Genomic DNA, 24,608 nt, shown 5'->3' on the forward strand with positions numbered 1-24,608 from the left:
ACTCATGTCCATGATGAGTTGAGTCAGTGATGCCATCCAACCATCTCATCCTCTGCCGCCCCCTTCTCCTCCCACCTTCAATCTTTCCCAGCACAGGGTCTTTTCAAATGAGTCAGCTCTTCGCATCAGGTGGCCAAAGTACTGGAGTTCAGCTTCAACATCAGTCCTTCCAATGAATATTCAGGACTGATTTAAATCTTATTTGAAATCATTTACTGCTTGATATTAATATGCATGAGCATACCCCAGTTAGACACACACAGCTTATAGTTTCCACAACCTCATTGCACCTAATCTTGGTGACACATTGTGGCAGACATGGAAATATGCCACTCAGATGCCAATTGGCTGTGGGAACTTGGGCAATTTATTTACCAATCCGTGCTCAATTTCCTTATCTGTAAAATAGGGTTTGTCATCTGATAGGCAAAATAAAGGACAAAAACAGCAAGAACCTAAAGAAGCAGAAGAGATTAAGAAGAGGAGGCAAGAACACACAGGAAAACTGTATAAAAAAGGTCTTAATGATTTGGATAACCACAATGGCATGATCACTCACCTAGAGCCAGACATCCTGGAGTGTGAGGTCAAGAGGGCATTAGGAAGCATTACAACAAACAAAGCTAGTGATGATGGAATTCCAGATGAGCTATTTAAAATCCTAAAAGATGATGCTGTTAAAGTGCTGAACTCAATAGGTCAGCAAATTTGGAAAACTCAGCAATGGCCACAATACTGGAAAAGGTCAGTTTTCATTCCAATCCCAAAGAAGGGCAATGCCGAGTAATGCTCAAACTACCATACAATTGCACTTCACATACTTGCAAGGTAATGTTCAAAATGCTTCAGGCTAGCTTCAGCAGTACATGAACTGAGAACTTCCAGATGTACAAATTGGACTTAGATCTGTGGGATCATAGAGAAAGCAAGGGAATTCCAGAAAAATTACTTCTGCTTCTCTGACTATGCTAAAGCCTTTGACTCTGTGGATCACAACAAACTGTAGAAAATTCTAAAAGAGATGGGAATACCAGACCACATTCTCTGTCTCCTGAGAAACCAGTACACAGCAAGAAGCAACAGTTAGAACCGGACATGGAACAACAGACTGGTTCAAAATTAGGAAAGGAGTATGTCAAGTACATACATTGTCACCCTGCTTATTTAACTTATATGCAGAGTACACCATGTGAAATGGAGGGCTGGATGAATCAAAAGCTAGCATCAAGATTGCTGGGAGAAATATCAACAATCTCAGATATCCAGATGATACCACTCTAATGGCAGAAAGGGAAGAGGAACTAAAGAGCCTCTTGATGAAGGTGAAAGAAGAGAGTGAAAAAACTGGCTTAAAACACAACATTCAAAAACTAAGATCACGGCATCTGGTCCCACCACTTCATGGCAAATAGAAGGGGAAAAAGTGGAAACAGTGACATATTTTCTTTTCCTGGGCTCCAAAATCACTGTGGACAGTGACTGCAGCCATGAAATTAAAACACGCTTGCCCCTTGGAAGAAAAAGCTATGACAAACCTAGACAGCATATTAAAAAGCAGAGACATCACTTTCTCAACAAAAGTCCATATAGTCAAAGCTATAGCTTTTCCCATAGTCATGTACAGTTGTGAGAGTTGGACCATAAAGAAGATTAAGTGCCAAAGAATTGATGTGCTCTCCAACTGTGGTGCTGGAGAAGACTCTTGGGAGTCCCGTGGACTGCAAGAAGATCAAACCATTCCATCCTAAAGCAAATCAACCCTGAATATTCACTGGAAGGACTGGTGCTGAAGCTAAAACTCCAATCCTTTGACCAACTGATCTGAAGAACTGACTGATTGGAAAAGATCCTGATGCTGGGAAAGACTGAGGGCAGGAGGAGAAGGGGGCAACAGAGGATGAGATGACTGGGTGGCATCGCTGACTCAATGGACATGAGTTTGAGCAAGCTCCATGAGACAGTGAAGGACAGGGAAGCCTGATATGCTGCAGTTCCTGGGGTCACAAAGAGTCGGGCATGATTTAGTGACTAAACAACATCTGATAGGGTTGTAAATAGTAAATGAGCTAATAATACTTTAGAAAGTGTGTAGATAGAACAGCCCCTTCCCATACTGTGTATTCAGTAAATGCTACCCATTACCACTATTGGTCAGAGTTTCACACTGCCTGTATATTTTATGTCTCAAAACCAACATTCTATAATAATCTATTGACTAAGCAACTATAGAAAAAGTTCGTATGTTTCAAGCTCCTTACTGATCAAACTGCAGATTTTCAGTTCAGTTCAGTCGCTCAGTCGTGTCCGACTCTTTGCGACCCCATGAATCGAAGCACGCCAGGCCTCCCTGTCCATCACCAGCTCCCAGAGTTCACTCAGGCTCACGTCCATCGAGTTAGTGATGCCATCCAGCCATCTCATCCTCTGTCGTCCCCTTCTCCTCCTGCCCCCAATCCCTCACAGCATCAGAGTCTTTTCCAATGAGTCAACTCCTTGCATGAGGTGGCCAAAGTACTGGAGTTTCAGCTTTAGCATCATTCCTTCCAAAGAAATCCCAGGGCTGATCTCCTTCGGAATGGATCTCCCAGCAGTCCAAGGGACTCTCAAGAGTCTTCTCCAACACCATAGGTCAAAAGCATCAATTCTTCAGTGCTCAGCTTTCTTCACAGTCCAACTCTCACATCCATACATGACCACTAGAAAAACCATAGCCTTGACTAGATGGACCTTTGTTGGCAATGTAATGTCTCTGCTTTTGAATATGCTATCTAGGTTGGTCATAACTTTCCTTCCAAGGAGTAAGCGTCTTTTAATTTCATGGCTGTGGTCACCATCTGCAGTGATTTTGGAGCCCAGAAAAATGAAGTCTGACACTGTTTCCACTGTTTCCCCATCTATTTCACATGAAGTGATGGGACCAGATTCCATGATCTTCGTTTTCTGAATGTTGAGCTTTAAGCCAACTTTTTCACTCTCCTCTTTCACCTTCATCAAGAGGCTTTTGAGTTCCTCTTCACTTTCTGCCATAAGGGTGGTGTCATCTGCATATCTGAGGTTATTGATATTTCTCCCAGCAATCTTGATTCCAGCTTGTGCTTCTTCCAGTGCAGCCATTTCTCATGAGGTACTCTGCATATAAGTTAAATAAGCAGGGTGACAATACACAGCCTTGACGAACTCCTTTTCCTGTTTGGAACCAGTCTGTTGTTCCATGTCCAGTTCTAACTGTTGCTTCCTGATCTGCATATAGGTTTCTCAAGAGGCAGGTCAGGTGGTCTGGTATTCCCATCTCTTTCAGAATTTTCCACAGTTTATTGTGATCCACACAGTCAAAGGCTTTGGCAAAGTCAATAAAGCAGAAATAGATGTTTTTCTGGAACTCTCTTACTTTTTCGATGATCCAACGCATGTTGGCAATTTGATATCTGGTTCCTCTGCCTTTTCTAAAACCAGCTTGAACATCTGGAAGTTCACAGTTCATGTATTGCTGAAGCCTGGCTTGGAGAATTTTGAGCATTACTTTACTAGCGTGTGAGATGAGGGCAATTGTGCAGTAGTTTGAGCATTCTTTGGCATTGCCTTTCTTTGGGATTGGAATGAAAACTGACCTTTTCCAGTCCTGTGGCCACTGCTGAGTTTTCCAAATTTGCTGGCATATTTAGTGCAGCACTTTCAGAGCATCATCTTTCACGGTTTGAAATAGCTCCACTGGAATTCCATTATCTCCACTAGCTTTGTTCGTAGTGATTCTTTCTAAGGCCCACTTGACTTCACGTTCCAAGATGTCTGGCTCTACATTGTGATTATCTTGGTCGTGAAGATCTTTTTTATACAGTTCTTCTGTGTATTCTTGCCACCTCTTCTTAGTATCTTCTGCTTCTGTTAGGTCCACACCATTTCTGTCCTTTATTGTGCCCATCTTTGCATGAAATGTTCCCTTGGGATCTCTAATTTTCTTGAAGAGATCTCTAGTCTTTCCCATTCTGTTGTTTTCCTCTATTTGCATTGATTGCTGAGGAAGGCTTTCTTATCTCTCCTTGCTATTCTTTGGAACTCTGCATTCAGATGCTTATATCTTTCCTTTTCTCCTTTGCTTTTCATTTCTCTTCTTTTCACAGCTATTTGTAAGGCCTCCTCAGACAGCCATTTTGCTTTTTTACATTTCTTTTCCATGGGGATGGTCGTGATCCCTATCTCCTGTACAATGTCATGAACCTACATCCATAGTTCATCAGGCACTCTATCTATCAGATCTAGTCCCTTAAATCTATTTCTCACTTCCACTGTATAATCATAAGGGATTTGATTTAGGTCATACCTGAATGGTCTAGTGGTTTTCCCTACTTTCTTCAATTTAAGTCTGAATTTGGCAATAAGGAATTCATGTTCTGAGCCACAGTCAGCTCCTGGTCTTGTTTTGGTTGACTGTATAGAGCTTCTCCATCTTTGGCTGCAACGAATATAATTAATCTGATTTCAGTGTTGACCACCTGGTGATGTCCATGTGTAGAGTCTTCTCTTGTGTTGTTGGAAGAGGGTGTTTGCTATGACCAGTGCATTTTCTTGGCAAAACTCTATTAGTCTTTGCCCTGCTTCATTCCATATTCCAAGGCCAAATTTGCCTGTTACTCCAGGTGTTTCTTGACTTCCTACTCTTGCATTCCAGTCCCCTATAACGAAAAGGACATCTTTTTTGGGTGTTAGTTCTAAAAGGTCTTGTAGGTCTGCACAGAACTGTTCAAGACCAAGGTTAAATTCTAGACTTTACTTCAGTTGAATTTGTTATCAGCTGAATGTTTTGAATTATTTCATTCCATGAAAATGTAAACCAGATGTGTGAAGATCAAATTGGGAGCATATCTGTAAAAGGCCCTTCTGAAATAGAAAACTTATGAAAATGTGGGATATTTTTCCAATATTGTTAAGAGCTAGACAATTTTTTCAACTACAATATGATCACTCTTCAAGTAAAATTTCACCCCTTCAGTAAAGTGATTTCCCCTTTGGTGGTTCAAAAGCTCAAATGAAACCAATTTAACAGGAATAATTTTAAAATAACAATGAAGACTTATGGATAGTCTACCATGGGGCAAAGTTCTGAAGATGTTGACATGACTGTAAAACATTAAGAACCAAATGTTGACATCTATTATCAGTCTCAGGAAATCATCTAGTTCAGTCCTCCCCAAGATTCTTTTGAATAAGAGGCTAGATGTCTTTCAATGCCGAAGAAATTTATTCATATGTCCAAGAAGAGCAAATTTAGGAAAAACAAAAGCTGTCCTTGCTTTTGACCACAAGTTAGGAATTTTCTATCATTGGCGCAGAGCCTGAAAAGAAGATTCAACTTTCTTGACTTGGTTATTTCTATGGGGCCTTGAAAATCTAAAATATTGCAAACAATTGGACTCACTGTATAATGCTACCCGTACTTCAACAAATTCCTTCCAGGAAGTGTGCATATTTCAAGATGCCAATTTGGAAAAACAGACTGCACGTCTCCACGACGGATCTCACACAAAATGGAATTGAATACACGGCTCGAAGCCTTTTGCTGTGTTGTTTTTAAAAACAGGGGAGGGGGATAGGAGAACTAAGCTTAAAACACCCGAAGTAGGGTCGGGGGAGCCTGGTGGGCTGCCGTCTATGGGGCTGCACAGAGTCGGACACAACTAAAGCGACTCAGCAGCAGCAGCAGCAGCTATCAGTGTTCTAGAGCGCTGGGCGTTCCTCGGGGATGGAGCCACTAGCGGAGGGTGCAAAGACACAGCAAGCGGACTCTTTTCCACGGACACTGCTGAGACGCCGCCATCCCTACATATTCCTACACGTGGATCCCGACCCCATCTGGGGTCACCAGGGAGCTCTGGAGAGAGCAGCGCCCCGGAGACACGACGCTCAGCTCTCAGCTCGGCCCACTAGGGGCCCCCGACACGCCTGCTTCTGGGAGGGGCGGGGAAGAGAGAGGGCGTTTTCTGCCCGGATTCCAGTGGGAAAACAAGGAAAAGAGAAGGCGGTTGCGCAACCTGGGCTTGGGGTGCGGCTCCGGGAACAAAGAGCGCGTGAAAGGACCAGCAGCCGAGGCTCTGCAAATGCACTCAAATCAACACCGGGGCTGAGCCCTACTGCATAAGGGCACTCAGGTTTCTCGAAGTCAATCCAGCGCTACAGGATCACAAATGCTATCTCGCAGCACCCAGGACTCTGCATTGTAAACAAATGCCCGGGCTACTCGAACCCAGGGAAATTTGAAAACTATCGCTTCTCGTCGGGTATTAGCTCAGCCTCAAGCGAACGCCCTAATTCAGAGCGATAGCAGCTGCCGCTGCTGGCCCGCTCCTCAACCGACCTTGGTCCTTTCCTTTGGTCCCGCCCCACTGCTCAGCGCGGATAGGTGGCGGGGAGCAATTCTGGCGCTGATTGGGCGGCGGCAAAGTCGCTTGTGGAGACTGTAAGTGGGGGTGCCCTAGTGTGCTAAATTTATCTTCAGACAAGCGACCGCGCCAGCCGCGAATCGGATGTCTATGGAGGTGGCATAGGCGATACCCCTGAGCTGAGAGCATCGCCCGGCCCCCCGAATCCTTCCTCCCTCTGTTTTGTTTTTCATTTTCTCCCTTCCTCCCTACCCCCTCCCCCTTCCAGTCCGCGACGACTGGCTCTTGACCCCGTTCAGGCCTCGGTGAAGGTGAGGACCAGAGCCGCCGTGGCGGCTGAGTGGTGCGCTCTGAAATGGCCGCTGCCGTGAGCTTTGTAAAATGGCGGGCGCCGGCTCTGCTGGGGACCGCGGCGCTGCTCTGCAGCCCAGCCGCAGCAGAGACCATTCTCTTCATTGCTGATGGAGATGAGAGAGAAAGATAGTGTCGGGTTCTGAGACGGTTTCCTGTGGTTGTTAGCCCGGGGACGCGAGAGGAGTTCCGTAGGCGAGGGTGGATTCCCACAGGAAGCCAGCCCCAGCTGTGGCTGGCAGTGCGCACCTGTGACAAGGAGGAGCCGAGGGATATAGCTGGCTGGGCAGCCCTTCGAAGTGACCGTTTTAAAAAGCACTTAGGTACTCGATGGGGTGTCCGTGCCCACTTCCTGCCTCAGCTTTTTGAACAGTCTGCACTCCTCCCCAGCCCTTCTGCCCCAAGGGTATTGTTCAGAGCAAGAGCCATCCGAGGGAGGGGGTGATTGGATGGTGTTACCTGTCAGTTTAGCCAGAAGAGACAAAAGATGAGGGTTCCCCCGCTCCTTTTCAGGGAGTCAAATAGAAACTCTACTCTTTAGGGAGTCCAGGCTCTTTGTCCTCGAGAGATTCAGGAGAGCACCTCTGAAAAGGTGGAGATTAGGTCCTCCTTCCTGAAAACAAAGCTCACCACTCCGTTGTGTCTGTCCCTAGTAGCAAGGGAGAGGGATTGTAAACTTTTAGGTCACCCATTGACTCCACGAAGCTCTCTGCAACTAAGGCCCATTCAGGACTGTGATAGAACAGTCGGCTCTTTTGCTGCCAATAATGAAGGTGTACGGCATTCTGCTGCCAGTTTGAGACCCTCGACTTTCTGGCAGTAATAACCCATTGTATAGATCATTCATTTCTCTGTGCACCATCCAACTCCTGGTCCCAGATTTTTAGTGCTTGTGAAATTAAGAGTATTTGGGGACACACAAGCAATGACTAGGCACGTGGGCTCTGCAGTCGAACTTTCTGGGTATTGTTCTTAGTTCTTCACAGATGCGTTAACTTAGCAGGGGACTTAAGCTCCCATTTGTTCATCCTTAAAGGATTATTAATAATAGTCCCTAACTCTCAAGTTCGTTTTAAGGATTAAATGAGCTCATCTATGAGGGATTTAGCAGTTACTGGCACATAGTAAACAATGATCACTCAGTGAATGTTAGTAACTTTAAGGATCTTGGTTATTGAGAAAAGAGCTCAATTGTTATAACAAGGCATAGTTCTTGTAACCTTTCCGTGTATAATTCCATTTTAGATTACTTAAAATGCTTAGTTTTAGAGACATTAAGTTGTGGCTGTACTTGAAAAAGTTAGGTTTAGTTTCTGAGAGTTTTATGTCTTTCTATGAAGTCAATGGATGGGGAAGCATTTCAAAACAATGAAATTACCAGAGTATTAAATAGGATAAAATATTAGCACTTTTATTATGTTAGACATCTTCTATTTCAGTGAAGAATCATTTGCACTGCCTGGCTCTAAAATAAATTGTAAAGATTGGTCATCTTAGAGGTTTGTAGTTAGTTCTATTTTTACAGTGTCTAATTTTAACTTTTCTCATTCTAGGCTTTTGGTTACTCCCCTTCTACCCTTTCCCTTAATTTTATTTTTTTGAAGAGTCTGCATTTCAAGCTTCCAAGGTGGAAAGTGATTGCAGAAGAGAGTGCTCCTCATTTCAGGTATCTTACCCTCTAGCTGTTAATGGGAAAACCCTTTTGATTCAGGATCTAATATAAGAATCCAAAGGTTACTCTGTAGCCAAATCATAAAGTTTAAATCAAAAGTAACTACATTTAGATAGACACTAAATTTGAATGCCTTACCTTATAAAGTTGGTATTCTTTAGAAGTCCTAAAATTTGCATTACCATTCCATTTTATGATGCTTTTTAAAAAGTATTGTATGAGGAATAAACCTATTAAAATGAGAGTTTATGTTTTCTTTAGGTCCTTGTTAAGCCTTCACCTAAAGAATAATAGGATGCTGAGTACTTAGTAAAATATATGTATTACTTTGAATGAGTCTAATTTAGGATAATATAAATATTTATGTAATTTTAAGTCCAAAGAAATAGTAGCTAATTTTTGGGTTACAGTTTATTTTTCAGTGTTAACACAATATTTAGATATAACAGAATTCTGTGTCTTGCAAAACTTTGAGCTGTTTGTGTGTTTTTGAAGTAGCTCGTCAGAATAGTTGTGAGCCCTGAAAGAAGAATTAAGACGTGTAACAATGTCAACAATGAGTGTATCTAATGGCAGTAGGCATCAGAAAGCTCAGATTCCAAGATACTGTATACAGTGAAAGGGTATACAGTGGGTAAATTATGGCCCCATGCTGCCTGTTTTTGGAAATAGAGATTTATTGGAACACAGCTGTGCCATTCTAACGTATTGTCTATGGCTGCTGCCATTCTCCAACTACAGAGTTGAGTAGTTGCAATAGAGACCACATGGCCCATCAAGTAAAAAATATTTATCATGTGGTACTTTATGGGGAAAATTGGCCAACTCTGCCATGGGACCCCAAGATCGCTTCCTTAAAAATACACTTATCAGCTCTTTATTATTTCTTGGTCCAGTGGTTCCCAAACTATGTTTTATAGAGTATTAATGTTATCTAAGTTAATGAGCATTGTGAGAAAAAGATAAATGCTAACAATAGTTTTTTCTTTATAATTTATTTTAAAATATAAGTTTAAGACTACTAAACTCATTTCTATAGCTTTTATTTTTATGTGATAATCTACCTTTAAGAAAAGGTGTGCCATACCCGAGAGCACCAGGAAGTCGAATGAGAGATCACCTGATACACGAACGTGTGATGTTCCATCTGCGCATTGATGCATAGGCAGCATTTACAAATTAACTGATGTGTTGCTATATATCATCTCTTTGATGATTGCTCATTTTCTATGTATCCTGTCTTATAATGTCAACACATTTGTGATACTCAATGTTTATACTAAATTAACCATGTTTTGTACCACAAATTCATTGCCTATGGATCTGTTACTGAAACAAGGAAGTCTTAAACAAGAAGTAGAATCTTTTTGTTATCAAATTGTGTCTGAATCACATGATCAAAAGGTTGGAATATTACAAGGTGAAGATGAGCATTTGCAGCCTTCAGTTTCTAAAAATTCAGAAGGTGAGCTTTCCAGGGTCAAATTTATATCCAATTCCAACAAAATAACTACTTTTAGTAAGAAACCAAAAAGAAGAAAATATGATGAAAGTTATTTGTCTTTTGGATTTACTTACTTTGGAAATAGAGATGCACCTCATGCTCAGTGTGTATTATGTAAGAAAATTTTATCAAATAGCTCTTTGGCCCCTAGTAAGCTTCGAAGACATTTGGAAACTAAACATGCTGCATATAAAGACAAAGACATAAGTTTTTTCAAGCAACATCTTGATTCACCTGAAAATAATAAACCCCCAACACCTAAAATTGTCAATACAGATAATGAAAGTGCTACAGAAGCATCATACAATGTAAGTTACCATATAGCCCTGAGTGGAGAGGCTCATACTATTGGAGAATTGCTTATCAAGCCTTGTGCAAAAGATGTTGTGATGCGGATGTTTGACGAACAGTATAGTAAAAAAATAGATGCAGTACAACTATCAAACAGTACCGTTGCTCGTCGAATTAAGGATCTAGCTGCTGACATTGAAGAGGAACTTGTTTGTAGACTGAAAATTTGTGATGGGTTTTCACTGCAACTAGATGAATCGGCTGATGTTTCAGGACTTGCTGTGCTGCTTGTGTTTGTTCGTTACAGGTTTAATAAGTCTATTGAGGAAGACCTACTGTTATGTGAATCTTTGCAAAGTAATGCCACTGGTGAAGAAATTTTCAACTGCATCAACAGTTTTATGCAGAAACATGAAATTGAATGGGAAAAATGTGTTGATGTTTGTAGTGATGCTTCTAGGGCAATGGATGGGAAAATTGCTGAGGCTGTCACCTTGATAAAATATGTGGCTCCCGAAAGCACCAGTAGTCACTGCCTATTATATAGACATGCACTAGCAGTTAAAACAATGCCTACGTCTCTGAAAAATGTGCTAGATCAGGCAGTACAAATCATCAATTATATTAAAGCTCGACCACATCAATCCAGACTACTAAAAATTTTATGTGAAGAAATGGGTGCCCAGCATACAGCACTTCTTCTAAATACAGAGGTAAGGTGGCTTTCCCGAGGTAAAGTTCTTGTGAGACTTTTTGAGCTTCGTCGTGAACTGTTGGTTTTCATGGATTCTGCTTTTCGACTGTCTGATTGTTTAACGAATTCATCTTGGCTGCTAAGACTTGCATATCTTGCAGATATTTTTACTAAATTAAATGAGGTTAATCTGTCAATGCAAGGAAAAAATGTGACAGTTTTTACAGTATTTGATAAAATGTCATCTTTGTTAAGAAAATTGGAATTTTGGGCCTCATCCGTCGAAGAAGAAAACTTCGATTGTTTCCCTACACTCAGTGACTTTTTGACTGAAATTAATTCCACAGTTGATAAAGATATTTGCAGTGCCATTGTGCAGCACCTAAGGGGTTTGCGTTCTACTCTGTTAAAATATTTTCCTGTAACAAATGACATTCATGCTTGGGTTAGAAATCCATTTACAGTAACTGTTAAGCCAGCCTCATTAGTAGCACGGGACTATGAAAGCCTGATTGATTTAACATCTGATTCTCAAGTGAAACAAAGTTTCAGTGAACTTTCACTAAATGATTTTTGGAGTAGCCTAATTCAGGAGTACCCAAGTGTTGCACGGCATGCAGTTCGTGTACTTCTTCCTTTTGCTACAATGCACCTGTGTGAGACAGGCTTTTCATATTATGCTGCCACAAAAACAAAATACAGGAAAAGACTTGATGCTGCACCTCATATGCGGATCCGACTTAGCAACATTACACCTAATATTAAGCGAATATGTGATAAAAAGACACAAAAACATTGTTCTCATTAAAGTTGGAGGGTTATGCATGCCTCTGGATAGCCAAATATAAGATGAAAATAAAAGATGATTTACTTCACTGATGGTATCTTGGGGTTTTAAATAAAATTATTCAAATTTTTTATACTTTTTAGATTTTAAGAAAGGTAAAGAATCACAAATTTAAACATGTACTACTGTTGGTGATTCTTTTTCACATTGTAATTTCAAAGGGTTCCATGGTGATGGCTGTGGGAAATATTGATTCACAGGATAAAGTTACAGTTCCTTAGCATGACATTTCTTTTTAGGATCTCATCACTGCCAGTCTTTCTAACCATGCCACCCTGTAGCTCTCCAGTCACAGGGACCTTCTTGCCTAACCATATCACTGTTTCATGCTTTCAAGTGTCAAAAAACCATTCCTTCTCCTTGATTCCTGGAAAACTCCTATTTGCTTTTCAACCCATTGATTTAATTTATCTTTGGTATTTGCATTCTCTTTATCTATTTTTTGTGTATGTCTCAACTGTGAACCTCTTGGTGTTCTCATAATTCCCAGTGTTACTGGACTGAGCTGTTATGTGGTCTTATCCAGCTCTGTGTCTCCATTATCTGGTAGAAGACCTTGCTAAAGTAGAGGCTAAATAAAGGAAAAAACGTTGGTGAAAGTGAACCAGTGAAAAATGGAATAGGATATGGTAGCTGTATTTGTTTGTTCTTTTGTCTTGATACTACTCTCTGCGGTCTTGCCTCAGTTATTAAGTTACCTAGAATTTAGTGTGGCCATTAGGCAGAAGTTACTGGAGAATGTCAGGGCTTTGATTCAAGCTGAATACTAGGGGAGGTGGAGGGAGTATGAAAAATATTTTCAGGTCAGCAACTCAGGGTTAAATATTTTTTGTTATTCCTGTAGTAGTATTTTGTGTTATTCCTGTAGTAGGCTACTAGATAGCTACAGATAGCCATTGTTTATTTAATCTTAATTATTCAAACTTATCTCCCATTTTGAGGAAGAGGAGTTCCCTTTCAAGGTAGAACATGATACGGGATTTTAGTTCTCTGAACAGGGTTGAACCCAGGCCCACAACAGTGAGAGCTCAGAGTCCTAACCACTGGACTACCAGGAAATTCCCTAACTAGCTTTTCAACTTTAATCAGTCTGAGCCTTCCTGAACCTATTATCTCATTTGTAAAATTTTAATTTTGCCTTCTCTGAAGAGTTAGTAAGATGAAATGAGTATGTGTATAAATCTTCTAACAGTAGATAGTCAGAGAAGTGACTTAACATTAGTTCTTGCCATACTCAACCATGTCCCAATCAAACTTCACTCCACACTGACTCTTCCAGTCTAAGTTTTTATTCTCTGTGAAAACGCAACAGCACTCCAGGCTATAGGACCTGACCTAATCTGAGGCAGAAAGATTGAGTATTTTTAGCCCAGGTTCTTTTCTCCTTTGTCACATCATTAAGCACTTATTTATCTTTCAGTCACTCAATTAGGTGATTTTATGTTATCAGTAATCTTTATGACAATCCTGTGGGATTAGGTAATTTTTAAATTTGCGTAGGGTCACACAATAAGTAGCAGAACTTAGTTTAAAATGGTCTTTTCTGGCAGTACTTTAGCCATCATTGCATTTCAAAGAGCATCAGACAATGACTTGGGATTATGGCTAAAATCTCCCTACTAAAATGTGCTCCTTTCTTTGAAATCCATTGTGTTTTCTTCTCTAAATTCATCCAAAATAGCCATCTACATCAAAGTATGACTGCTTGTTTTAATATAAAAATATGTAGCATAGAAGTAAAATCTCTAAACTCAATCTCTAAAAAGATTCATCCTAACTACTCACACATGCCATACTAATCTCAGAATTAAATGTACCCTATTTTAAGAAATATGTATAATGCTTTCATGTGTCCATCTGGCTGGTTCCTCAAGTGGAAGAATGCGACTCCCTGTGTGATTTCTGAACCCAAGCCTCTGCTTAAGTAACCTGGCCAGGATGTCAGCCTCTTGAGATACAAGGCCTCTCACTTTCTAATCCTTTATCCCTAACCACTTCCTCTGAGAGTCTCCTTTTCTGCATTTAAGCCCAAGTCTATTGACTTGAGACCCTGCAAACTGCTACTAGATCTGTTTAGTGCCAACACTACCCAACTTGGTTCTTGATGTCAACTCCTTACCTGCTCTATAACCTATCAGGACTAATCTGCGGGTACTGTGTACAGCTAGTGAGAATAAACTTTTCTACATAAAGGTGGGTCTTGTACGTGTTGAATAATAGGCAAGGCTTGTTCCAGACAGCAACTTCTGTATTCTCATCTACTGAAGTTCCATGACTGAATCCCAAAAGAGAAGATTCTTTTCCTTTATGTTTAAACTCTGCCTCCTTCAGAATCAGCCTTCCTTAAATACAACCAAAGTAGACAAAATTAAGTCTTGGGCACTGAGATTCCCTTTCTTTTGTACCTCCAATGGCCTTTGTTTGCCCTTCTGCCAGTATTCTGTTAGGTTCTGGATGCTAGAAACTCTGTTTGGAACTAGAGAGAAGCCTGACAAACCCCTTCACACAAAAGAGAAAACCATAGGAAGAAATGGATGGCATTCTCCTTAATATTGCAAGAGATATTTAGGGTCTAAATAACATGGCACCCTCAAATGACAGCTACCCTTCCTGCCTATGCACAAAACAGTGAAGTTCCCATAATGTGTCCAACCCAAGAGGGCTTTCCCAATTTTTTTTTTTTTGCCAGTTCCTGAAATTAATTTAACTGGATCCACACTTTCCTTAAAATATCAACAATTGTTTTTTGTATTAGACAAGGCTCTCAATTGTAATTTATAGGAAACCAAATCAAACTTATCAGGGACTTCCTTGGCAGTCCACTGATTAAGACTCCATGCTTCCACTGCATTGGTCACAGGCTTGATCCCTGTCTGGTGAACTAGATCCCACCTGGGGCTGTTCCATCTCCCCCTACACCCTCCACTGCTACCCAGCCCAAGAAAGGCCAAATCAACTTAAGAAAGTTTACTTTCTGGTCAGTGTTTGTAGTAGCCTCAGGGATGACTGGATCTGTTTAGATGATATTATCAGGGATCTCTATGGCTTTTTTGTTTTGTTGTATTGAGGTATAGTTACAATATTAAATGTACATTATCCCACTTTTGAGTCACACGTTTCAAGTACAGCTGACCCTTGAACAACACAGGTTTAAACTGCTTGGGTCCGCTTATACCCAGATTTTTTTCAGTAGTAAATTATAGAGTATTTACACTATCCATGGTTAGTTAAATCTGTGGCTAGAGAGGGCTGACTAAATTATATGCAGATTTTCAACTTTGTAAAGGGTTGGCACCCCTGACTCCATGTTGTTCAAAGGTCAACTGTAATTGAAATTGCCTTGATTTCTTTTTTTTTTTTCTTTTTAAAAAATGTTATTAAAGTTTAGTTGATTTACAGTGTTGTGTTGATTTCTGCTATACAGCAAAGTGATTCAGTTGTATATATATATCTTTTTCATATTCTTTTCCAGTATGATTTATCACTGGGTATTGAATATAGTTTCCTGTACTATACAATAGGGCCTTGTTGTTTGTTTATTCATCCTATACGTAATAGTTTGTATCTGCTAATCCCAAACTCCCAGCCCTTCCCTCCCTACCGCCCTTCCACCTGCCTGGATTTCTTAAGGAGGATCATTTCCTATGTCAGTCTTGCCCTAGTACCACGTGTTGTTGTTCAGTTGTTAAGTTGTGTTGGTCTCTTTTGCAGCAAACTCCATGGATTGTAGCCCACCAGGCTCCTCTGTCCATGGGATTTCCCAGGCAAGAATACTGGAATAAATTGCCATTTCCTTCACTAGGGGATCTTCCCGACCCAAGGATCGAACCCTTGTCTCCTGAATTGGCAGGTGGCTTCTTTGCCACTGAGCCACCTGAGTACTACACGTGTACTATATAAATACACAAACTATAATCTCTTGTAGCTTAGAATTCTTTTGGATCATTCATAGAGTTTAGAAAATTTCTAATCATACTGTAAGTGCTCAGTGAATTGAATTCCCTAACTTGAAAGGTACAAATATTACGGTGAAATGTAATTCATACTATAACATTATGAAAATTAACTTTAAAATCCTTGTCTCAAATCAGGCAGTAACTTTTTGTTTTTTGTTTTTTTTTTTACTCTATACAAGGTTTCTTTTTTTGTAGGAAAATATACACAAAATTTAAGCACTTTTAAGTATACAGTTGAGTGACATTAAGGACATTGACAGTGTTGTGCAACCATCACCATCATCCATCTCCGGAACTTTTTCATTTTCCCATACTGAAACTGTCCCCATATAATACTGATTCCCCACAATTCCCCTCCCCTAGTCCCTAGCACTCATCATTCTTACTTTCTGTCTCTGTGAATTTGGCTAATCTTGGGACCTCATAGTGGAATCATGCAGTATTTGTCCTTTTAAGTCTGTCTGATTTCATTCTGCTTATAATGTCTTCTAGGTTTGACTGTGTTGTAGCATGTGTCAAAATTTGCTCTTTTTAAGGCTGAGTAGTATTCCGTGTGTGTGTGCACATTTTCTTTATCCATTCATCCATCAATGGACATTTGGGTTATATCTGTCTTTGGCTACTATGAATAATACTACTGTGAACATGGGAGTACAAATATCTTTTGACTCCCTAGAGCAGCATTTCTTTAATAAGCTCCCCTATTTCCTTAAAAGTGCAGTTTTTTATTCTCCAAAATAAACTCACATACAACTGAAAGAATCCATACCTGTGTAAATCTAGATACCTCTGGAACTACATATGTTATTTACTTTAATTTTTTAAAGTTGGTATAACTGCACCGTTAATTAGTGCAATGGAAAGAATTCTAAAGCAGCTGTCAAGAGACTTGTGTTCTGCAACTAATTAACTGCCTTAAGTTCATCTTCTCTTGGCTTTGGTTGCTTCACTTAATGAAAGGGGTTGAACTAGAATGAGTTCTAAGGTTCTCGTCAAATAAGATAAAAATTTTAACCTAAATAAAGATTAGAGTGATGAAAAGATGTGCTGAGGTATTTGAAATACAGGTTTTTTTCCCCTTGGAAGCCAAGCTTTTTTTTTTAATTGAAGTGTAGTTGATTTACAGTGTTGCATCAATTTCTGCTGTACAGCAAAGTGACTCAGTTACACACATACACATATACACACATTCTTTTCCATTATGGTTTATCATGGGATATTGAATATAATTCCCTGTGCTTGATAGTAGGACCTTGTTGTTTAAGACAAGGTTTTTTCTTTTTGGCCTAACCACTTGGCTTGTAGGATCTTAGTTCCTTGACAGAGATCAAGCCTGTGCCCCCAGCATTGACAGCATCAAGTCCTAACCATTGGACCAGCAGGGAATTCCCATAAACCAAGCTTATTAAATGAATCTTAAACTATAATGCTTTTCAACGACCAAATGATGAAATTTATAAATTGCTCCATTGTGGGATACTTACTAAATGAATTTTTTTTTTGGAAGGGGAAATTTTTAGAAAACATTGGAAAAACTAAAATATATTTGGTTATGATGACTATGTAGGAATCTAATATAGTTTAAGGAATAATTTATGCGTCAGGCAGGTTGCAGTGGAATTTATTGACTAATCCCCAGCATCTTTGTTTTCTCTACCAGATTGTACTCTTGATTTTCTTTCAGGTATCTACTTTTCCCCTACATAATCCATATGCTTAAGTAAAAGCTGACCCCACTTCAGCTTTAGGTATGGACTTGTTTCAAAATAGTTTTTTTCACCCCAGTTCACAATAGGAAACAGATTTTACATTATAATCTAGCTGTGTGTGTAAACACCAAAGTGTCATAAAACAGTACTAATCTTTCATATGTGCAATGTAGTTGAAAATATATTTAATTTTTTTCAATAATGAGGACTCAAAAGATTAATTTCTTGATCCATTCTTAGGTTGTAATCCATCATTTGAAAAATATCGGTGAATGTAATGCCATTGCTCTTACAAAAATTGTTCAGGGAACCTGCCTCTAAGCCTATTGAGGCATACTATTACTCTGGCCACAGAAATTGGCCCAGGAATAGCTTGTGACCCAATGCAAGCAAGTGAAAGGGAAGAGCAGTATTACAGGGGCTTTGACAAAAGATGCTTCCTCACTCTTAAGGAAAAGATAAATATCCTGTGTGCTTGGGAGGCCTGGAATTGCTGCAACTCTCTAGCTACCAGCATGAGGATAAAGCCAATACGTAGAGGAGGGCACAGCCAAAAAAGTGAGAAATCAGAACCCTGATGGAACCAAACTTGATCACTTTCCTGCCTTTAATTTTTTTGTTACCTAGGTCAATAAAACTCTATTGTTTAAGACCCTTTACATTGGGTTTTCCATTACTATAGACAAAATCCTCTTAACTAATATAGTGGTCTAAAGGGAAAACAATATAAAGCCAGAATTTATTGATAAACTTAGCTGCAATGATTAGTTCCATCCCAAACTCAAGTAATCTGATCTCTGGTTATTATGCCATCTACCATAGTGCTATCACTCAAAACTCTGGCACTGGTAATATTTTATAGTCAGAAACTAACATTATGAGATTTTATCAAATGCCATTTCTCTTAATGGGACAACTTGGTAATAAATGGATTTTATGTATTAGTTTAGGCTGGCCTAGTAATGAATCTGGTATATAATTCAAATTAGAAATTAAACTTGAAAACATCTTCAGTTTGCCTTTAATTTGCTGAAGATAGATGTGATAGGTTGTTGTTTTTTTTTTTTTAACTTTTTAAGGTTTGGTAAGTCACATGTTTTGTAGGGGAAATGATCATCCAGAAATAATTTTCTTTCAAAGTTGTCAACAAGTGCCCTATAAGATGGTTTTAACTTCTCAGAAAAGTTATGTGTTGACAAAGCAAAATCTGTTATATGACAGTTCACAAGGCTTTCTTGACAAATACTTTTGAGCAAAATAAACCTTTCCCCAAACAAGCTGGGACTTCAGGTTTAAGGTGGTTATCTAACTGCCTACATTTGTCTATTGTACAAAATGAAGTAAGTCAGAAAAACAAATGTCATATATTAATGCAAATATGTGGAATCTAGAAAAATGGTACAGATCAATCTAGTCCCAGAGCAGGAACAGAGATGTGAACATAGAGACCGGATGTGTGGACCCAGGGGGAAGGGATTGGGTGGGATGAATTGGGAGATAGGTTTGACGTGAATATACTACCATTTGTAAAACATCGCTAATGGGAACCTGTGGTATAGTCCAGTGGTCTCAGCTCAGTGCTCTGTGATGACCTAGATGGGTGAGTTGAGGGTGGGAGAGGGAGGTTCAGGAGGGAAGGGATATAAGTGTGTGTGTGTGTGTGTGTGTATAGCTGACTAACTGCATTGTACAGCAGAAACTAACAACAACATTGTAAAGCAGTTATGCCCCGATTAAAAATAAATAAATGCTTACATTTGACTCCTACCTTCCTAAATTAAGTCCATAGACATGCTGAAAGAAATATCAAATTTAGTCAGAATCCACAGAAACACTAAGAAACAAAAAGAAGTAAAGATGTCATTACTCTCAAAGTATTTACATTCTAGTGGAAAAGACTAACTGTTAAGTGCTACCAGGATTTCCCTGGTGGCTCAGATGGTAAAGCGTCTGTCTACAATGCAGGAGACCTGGGTTCGATCCCTGGGTTGGGAAGATCCCCGGAGAAGGAAATGGCAGCCCACTCCAGTACTATTGCCTGGAAAATCCCATGGATGGAGTAGCATGGTAGGCTACAGTCCATGGGGTCGCAAAGAGTCGGACACGACTGAGCGACTCCACTTTAAGTGCTACTAGGTAAATAAAACAGGTTAATGAAGGAGAATGTTAACTGAGTTAATCTGAGATGGTCTCTTTGAGAATGTGACTTTTGAGCCAAAACCTTAGTGCTGAGAAGGAGCCAGTCAGATTAAGATTGGGGAAAGAATAATCCAGATCGAGAGAAGGCAAGTGCAAACACCCTGATACTGAAAGAACTCAGTGTGTTTGAGGAATAGAAAGATTAACCATCTGGAATAAAGAGCACTGTTGTTGTGGTAAAAATTTCACAGAGGTAGGAAGAAACCAAATTATTTAGGGTGAAATGGCTGCGGTTCATGGGGTTGCAAAGAGTCGGACATGACTGAGCAACTGAACTGAAGGTAAAGTGTTAGTCACTCAATCATGTAGTCTCTTTGCAACCCCACGGACTAGCCCTCCAGTCTGCTCTATACATGGGATTTCCCAGGCAAGAATACTGGAGTCGGTTGCCATTCCCTTTTCCAGGGGATCTTCCTGACCCTGGGATTGAACCCAGGTCTCCTACATTGCTGGTGGAGTCTTTACTGTCTGAGCCACCAGGGAAGCCCCATTTAGGGTTTCAAAGGCAGTGTAAGGAGTTTGGATTTTGTTTCAAATACGATGGGAAGGCATTGTGGTTCTCAAAGGGGAGAAGGGCATAGGGGTTAGGTTACCATCTCCAAGGGGTATTTGTAAATGTGTGAGGGCATTGAGGGCTATAACTGCAGGATTTTAAACCCATTTGAGCATTATCACCATTTCTTTTGAAGAACTCAAAGTTTGGATGATACTGAGACCTTCATATACTTCTGAGGAGACCCAGAACCTTATAGAGACCCACTTTGGAAAATGTACATGTTAATTGAAAGAGTTTCCATCTCCACTCTTAAAACGAAGGAATGTATATTGGGCTCTTTTCATCTCATAGAGTGCCATGCTGGACTCCTTGCTGCTGCTGCTAAGTCGCTTCAGTCGTGTCTGACTCTGTGCGACCCCATAGACGGCAGCCCACCAGGCTCCCCCGTCCCTGGGATTCTCCAGGCAAGAACACTGGAGTGGGTTGCCATTTCCTTCTCCAGCGCATAAAAGTGAAAAGTGAAAGTGAAGTCACTCAGTTGTGTCCGACTCTTAGCGACCTCATGGACTGTAGCCTACCAGGCTCCTCCCTCCGTCCATGGGATTTTCCAGGCAAGAGTACTGGAGTGGGGTGCCATTGCCTTCTCCAGCTGGACTCCTTAGGGCACTCTTTTGTGGCACAAACTGGACAGTTATCTAAATTTAGGAGCATGCAAAATTGAATAGTGATTATCTTGATTATTTTTTCTCATAAGGAAATATAGTGCACTAATCAAAGGCTTATGATGTATAAAAGTTGCCCAGATTCGGCTTTCAGTATGTTTTTGTTGAGTGAAGGGATGAATGTTGAGTCTCCAAACCTCATCTACTAACTCTTAAGTTGGCTGCTAAATATTGTCCTTTTTATTGTCATAACACTTTCCCGCCCTTCCCCTGTCCCTCAGCAAGAAGATTTCAGAATTCTTAGAGGGTAGAGAAGCAAAAGGGACTTATCCTTAAGAATTTCACTGTTGGAACTATTTTTTAACTTAATTTTTTATGATTTCAAGACTTCATGTAAAGAAGAAGCCCCTACCTCTGCCCAAAATAAAGAAACTCTGGTCTGAATGGTACAGCAGTGGAGTTGGCTTGGGAAAACAGAGTAAGATTTTAGTCCAAGACTTTTCTCCATGTTACTAAGACAATATTTTAAAAATCACTCTGGATATTCATTTCTAGATCATTTCATAGGTCTTAGGCAATTAATTCTGAAGTAGGTTATATTACCATTTACAGCTATGGAAGAATTAAATGCCCAACATGAAGTACTTTGGGTTTACAGAAGGGCCTTCAAAATACAAAATGTTATTTTTACTCTTCTACATGTATAAATGAAAAGATTAAACATCATCCCTTAAGACTTCTTATATTAAGAAGTATATTTTCAAGCATCAAATACTTCTGGAGTCTTATAAAAGGCTCCCAGATTCACTCAGCAATATTCATACACCATTTTTTTCCTCAACCAAGCACTTATTTCAAGAGGCAGTAGTGAGAATCACTCTAGAATACATTTCACCTTAACAGCAATTCACTTTTCACATCCCCCTCCCAGCTTTTAAATGTACATATGGTCTATCAAAGCACCGTGAATCAACCAGACAGCTGTCATCAGAACTAAGCCAACATAACATCCCTTTCAGGAAGGCTTTGGAAAAAAACTTTCTTTCTGATAGTCACACTGTGTACTTGTTCTAGAAAACAGACTACTGTCAAGGTTTCAGTGAATAGTCAGATATAATATAGAGCTCTAGTCTGTTACGGGCTTGAAGTTCTGAGTCTTACTGATTTCACAATACACTGATTACCAATGAGGATAGTCTCAGTATTCCTGAAACATCAGAGAAGTCTAACATTTCTTAAATTGTGCAGCAGAAATAAACTACCTATTCTATTTTTGCTTTATTTAGTATTCAAGGAAAAAAAGCAGACTTCCTTCAATTAAGCTTTATGATAAAACATGAGAAATGAATAGGATTTGAAACAAAGCCCTGAAGTTCAAGAAACAAACTCTATTGTGAAAATTATTGAAGAATTGTTTGGTGTGTGTATGGAGCGTTTATCTATTACTTAGTCAAATACTGAAACACGGTTATGCCTCGGCTTTGTATTACATCACTGCCAGTGAAATTCACTCAAATCAGGACGAAGTTGATGATAAAGTAAACACATTTCCAAGTCATAAAATACTAAAAGCACACTACTCAGAAGGATTAAAATGAAACCTTTATATTTTTATTTCCAATTGTATAAAAATGAATGTAAGCTCCATAGGGGCAGAGACCTTGTTTTTCTTATCCGCCTCTATTTTCAGAGCCTCAAATATGTCTGACACCTAGTAGTTATATAAGTGTTAAATGTCAACATGGTAGAGATGGGGAAAGTCTAGATTTGAATCGCCACTCTGACACTTTAAAGTTGAAGAACCTTGGACGAGTCACTTAAATTCTCTTGACCCTCAGTTTCTTCTTCTGTAAAAGAGGAATAATATTTTAGTCTCCATTTTTCCAGTATGTTTTTTACAAACACCACCAAGCAGTTTTCCAGTTCTCAGCAGCCACTGTCTGAGATGTCCTACAATATAATTCAATTCTGACACTGTTTAGCTGGAGATAGTGTCAGATCCCACAGGTTAAATCTCAGTCCAACAAGACTCCCCACCAACCCTCTTCAGGCACCAGTAGCAAGTACAGGTTAAATCGGATGTCCCCATGACCCCCTCTTCAGTTTGCTAGAGTGGCTAACAGAACTCAGAGAAACATTTACTTATATTTACTGGTTTGTTATAAAAGGCTCTAACTCAGAAATAGGGTAAAGTATGTAAGTTAAGTTAGTTAAGTCGCTCAGTCATGTCCAACTCTTTGCAACCCCGTGGACTGTACCCTACCAGGCTCCTCCGTCCATGGGATTCTCCAGGCAAGAATACTGGAGTGGGTTGCCATTTCCTTCTCCAGGGATCGATCCCAGGTCTCCCACATTGCAGGCAGACGCTTTAACCTCTGAGCCACCAGGGAAGCTCTCGTAAAGTATGTAGGTCTCCCGCATTGCGGGCAGACGCTTTAACCTCTGAGCCACCAGGGAAGCTCTTGTAAAGTATGTAGGTCTCCCGCATTGCGGGCAGATGCTTTAACCTCTGAGCCACCAGGGAAGCTCTCGTAAAGTATGTAGGAAGGAGGGAAAGTGTGGAGTTTCCAAGTTCTCTGTGCTCACCAACATAGAAGCTCAACTCTTGTTCAAGAGTTTCTACAGAGCTTAATCTATAGCCTCCCCTACTTTCCCCTTCCCACAGGTTAGTGCCCCATCCTGAAGTTATCTAGGGACCCCACCCTGAGTCACTTCATTAGAATAAACTTTAGTGCTCAAAAGAGACTTCTACTGAAAGACAAAAGGCTCTCCTATCAGAAAACTCCCAAGAGTTTTCTTTAGATGGCTCTGTGCCAGAAACCCAGGACTAAGACCACATATATTACTATATCACACTTACAGCTCTGCTCTGAGAGTCAAATAAGATACGTATGTAAAGTTACTGTAAAAGTCTATCACATTACTTAAAAACCATTATTGTAATACTGACAATGCTATAATAAAACATTGTCTGGTAGAGATCCCTAGTTAGATACACATACACACACACATATATAAAATAGATGCTTTTTACTCATTTTTAATTATGATATTTCTGTGAGGTATGCCATCAGTATTAGTTATCCGTTGAGTAATACAGTAATTTATTGACCTTAAAAAGCCTTTATTTCCTCACAGTTTCTGTAGATCAGGAATCCAGGTGCAGTTTTAGGTTCAGACTGCTTCAGGGTCTCCCACAGCTGCAAAGAAGATAGTTGGCCAGGGCTACAGTCATTTCAAGGCTCCAATGGGGAAGGATCCACTCCAAGGCTCATTCCTGTTGGTTGGATTCAGTTTTCAACAGGCTGCTGGACTGAGTGGGAGGCTACCCTCAACACCATGGCACATGGACCTCTCTGTGGCTGCTTACAACATGCCAGCTGGCATTATCAAAGTGAGCAAGTGAGAGATTACCAGTAGCACAGCAGTCACAGACTTTTATAACCTAATTTTGGAAGTGTTATTCCACCACTTTTCTTGTATTCATTAAAACAAGTCACTAGTGAACCAGGATACAGGCTTTCATGAGCTACCAAATCTGCTATTACCTTGATCTTGTACTTTCCAGCCTCCAGAAGAATTGTGAGATACAAATTTCTGTTGATTATTAAAAAAAAGAAAGTTACTAGATTTAGCCAACTTTCAAAAAGAACATTACACAAAGGCATGAATACCAGGAGGCAGAGATCACCTTGAGCCATTTTAGAAGGCTACCTTCTGCAGGCTCAGAGTGTTCAAGTTGCATTCCAAATCACATCTGCCTGACTACAAACCCCATAGTGTTTCCATCTACTACTCTATCTACTATTCCCAGTGAATACATAGGAATAATACAGGGTTAGCATAAACTTGT

At 40.0% G+C, this 24,608-nt stretch overlaps 1 protein-coding gene across 2 annotated transcripts in view; it reads left to right on the forward strand.

The window, feature by feature from the left end:
• Window positions 1-6,488: 6,488 nt before the first annotated feature.
• Window positions 6,489-24,608, forward strand: part of EIF4G2 (eukaryotic translation initiation factor 4 gamma 2) — a 65,035-nt gene continuing 46,915 nt past the window's right edge. For both annotated transcript variants that reach the window (XM_086340036.1, XM_086340038.1), the window contains exons 1-2: window positions 6,489-6,685; window positions 8,279-8,391. The gene's annotated coding sequence lies outside the window, so the exon portion shown is untranslated. The remainder of the gene's footprint in view (window positions 6,686-8,278; window positions 8,392-24,608) is intronic.

Source organism: Bos grunniens, chromosome 15 (assembly GCF_055505025.1).
Source record: "Bos grunniens cultivar Pamir isolate PY7600 chromosome 15, Bosgru_T2T1.0, whole genome shotgun sequence".
In the NCBI taxonomy this organism is placed as follows: Eukaryota; Metazoa; Chordata; class Mammalia; order Artiodactyla; family Bovidae; genus Bos; species Bos grunniens.